This window comes from Drosophila albomicans, chromosome 2L, assembly GCF_009650485.2.
Source record: "Drosophila albomicans strain 15112-1751.03 chromosome 2L, ASM965048v2, whole genome shotgun sequence".
Classification (NCBI taxonomy): domain Eukaryota; kingdom Metazoa; phylum Arthropoda; class Insecta; order Diptera; family Drosophilidae; genus Drosophila; species Drosophila albomicans.
The window spans coordinates 2,595,791-2,599,167 of NC_047628.2; positions in this window are offsets into that span (position 1 = coordinate 2,595,791).

The following is a 3,377-nucleotide window of genomic DNA, read 5'->3' on the forward strand; positions in this document are numbered from 1 at the left end:
TTAATTTATGGCTCTTTAAGCCGCCACACTGAACGAATGGGGCCAAGCAGGAGTCGTAATGCTTAAGCTTTGCCCAATTGAATATTCAGTTGTGAATTATGTTGATGTTTACGTTTATGAGTTGCTTTTACTCATATCAGAGTACGCTACATGATAATTAGGTTTACTTTTCTTTACAAGAAATCATCAAACTGCACCAATTAAAACTGTAAACTCTGGTCACTTATCGCTGGATCAGTTGCCTGTTGTGTTGTCATAGACCCCGCTGTGCCAGACATCTCTATTACGCTTAGGAACACTCGTGGATTCCCAGAGGGAAAATCAACCCTCAATAAGACGATTATATTCGTTTATGATTATATTATTCAAATACGCATTTCTCATTTCATGGGTCTTCGTCTTAACAGCTCAATTAAAAGGGCTTACTCTACCTTTTGGATATGCTAAAACAATAATACCGATATACCGATAATAATAATAATAAAGGAAACTAAGAGCATTTTGCAATGAAATTTAAGGGAGTACTGGCGTATTTTATGTTACTGTATTTTAGCATTGTTTTAGATTTGTGTCGCCCTTTCGGTTTTAATTGTCGTCATCATCGTCGATGCGGTGGCACCCAGGCGCCAGTCCCAAAATGATCAATGGGCGCTAATTAGTGTATCGTCTCTCTCTCTCTTCCTTTTGGAAGGTTACATATGCTCCCAGCGGGGACTACAACCCACGGAAAGCAGGGGTATACAGTTACAAGTGTCGTCTGGGTCTCTTGGCCTCGCGTTCTTTCAGTCTTTCGGTCGGGTTGGGTTCCCTGCTGTGGGCCTTGGGTCATTTATTATTTTTGCTGTCGCTGCTTTCGAGCTGCTGTTGGCGGGGCTTGAATTTCAATCATTTTGAACTGCCTCGATTAGATATGACGATAATGTCCAATGGCGACAAGTTTTCGGGGGGCGCCTACCGCTCTCCCACTCTCTCCCGCATAGCTCTCACACGAAATGCGCCATCAACTTCCCCTGATGACCGCCTGTCCGCAGTTTGTCAGTTGGCTAAGCCAGAAGGCTTATCTGCACTTCGTTTGCCAGTAAATTATGTTTTATCTGCATCTATGGGTCATGTCCACTCCACATGGCCGGACTTGGGTTCAGGCTTTCGTTTGGGTTCCATGTTGCATCTTCAGAGTGCGGCGAACATGTGTACATATGTACAAAAGTATTTTTGGACAATGGATAACTGCGTTGTCCCCGTTGCGGCCACTTTGATTGATGAGCCCAGAGCGCTAATGAGCTGCAATTAATAAAGTCATGGACTTTGTTGACCGCCACACCGCTTAATGTGGCCTGTTAGCCACACAATCGACAAGAAAGACGAGCAGAGGGAGAGTTCAAAATGGTTGCTGAGCGGTGCGGAGGGGTGTCTAGGCAGTCGTTGACTTGACTTATTAATGTCAGGCACGATAATGAGGTTTTGACTCGTCTTCAACTTTCTGAATTTTTGGACATATTTTGTACACACTTTGCGCAGGCTTTGACAAACCTAAATTCCATTTGATCGATGCATATTACAAGTGTGTTTTTAAAAGGGTATTCATCATTTTGAAAATTGGGGAATTGAATGTACTGAGGGAGATTGAAAATGAGGGAGATTAATAATGTACTAAAATTTTGGTTGACCTATGGTTGAGAATATTCTTTCTAGTCTATCTTTTGAAATAAATAAAGCTTCCGCAATATTCGTACGTCCAAAGGAAATATAGTGAACTAGATTTTCAGTAAGGTCGCGCAATATCTATTTGTGATCAGTGTCTGTAGAATAGGATTTTCAAATAAATTTAAAGCAGGAAATAATAAAATAAAAACGAATAAAGTTCATGGTTATAATCAAATTAATGGAAATCTATTAATAACAATTATCAGCTTTCTTACCCCATAATCTATTCCAAACTTAAGAGATTTCGAAACATTTACTTTTTTATATTTGCTTTAAATGCTTAGGCATTTACTCCTTATTTAAAGTCATTTTAAAATGTCGAGGAATCCTCTTTAAAAATTCATCATCATTATCTGACAGACCGAGAACAAAGACAGATAGCTGTAGTGAAAGCAGGAAGAGGGAGATTGAAAGGCGTCAGCAAGAAAGTGGGCGTGTTTGAGTTGTTGCCCCCTTTGAAGTTGTGCCGACGCGTCGGTTCACCTAATTATCACACTATTCGAGGCATCATAAAATCGACTTAGGGAAGGGGAATTCAGAGAAGGCAGGTTCTGAAGTGTGCTTATGTTGCTAAAAGCAAATAAGAGTCTATATGATGTGTCTACTCCATAAAAGTAAGCCGAAAATAGACGAAATAAATAAATAAATAATCGAAATAAAGCACAAACTCACAAACAGCAATGTAAATGAAAAGCAACAAAACTCTACTTCTCCGTTCCATATGATTCTCGACAATTTCGTACATATTTTCCGTGCTGATCCGCATGTCGTTGTTTTGGGTTGCCTCATAAAACTCAGAAATGTGTGAAATGCGCGGCAAGATCAAAGAGCTGTAGAAGTCTTAGACCAGACAACATTAGAGTGCATATACATATATTTTTTTTACAAGTAATACAACGTGTTTCATATGTATTTTTGACGTAAAACTTGTACTTTAGAATAGACTAGACAATTTTGCAATTAAAAACAAAAAGATTGGAAGAGTCGAGTGTATTCGACTTAAATAGATTTGCTACCCATTATGAAATATTTCAATTAAAATAAATATTTTCTGATCAAAACATATCATACACGGCCACATTGGCCTTACTTACTTATTACTTGTTATTATAAAATCTAGCTTCAAAATTACGGTTGTGAGTCGGTTGTAGACAATTTGCAGGGACGAAAGTGAGCGGGGTAAAAATTTTAAACAAACTTGATCTGCGTGCAAAAATAAGAAGTGCTATCGAAAAAAATTATATCCCTATCTCTTATAGCCTCTGAGATCTGAGTGTTTATACGGACCGATGGACAGACGAACATGGCTATATCGACTTGGCTGTTGATGCTGATCGGTAATACTTCCTTCTGCCTGTATGTATGCCTGCATGTGTATATGTATATACATTTCCTGAAGGCACAAAGTTATAATACCCTTCTACCCTGTGGGTAGCGGGTATGAAAAGCAAACTTTGCATAGGAAGCAGAGAATGGCTTGAACACTTTAACTGAATTACATTCGAAGTATCATTAATTTTTGCGAGACCCGCCAAATTAGCAGCCAGTTACATCCGCCATTGGGGCGTCAAGTTTCACAACCTAAAATCTTCCCCCAAGTCCGGCAATTGAAAGTCACAACTCACACACATACAAACACACACACACACACAGAGTTTTTCAACCGCAGCTGC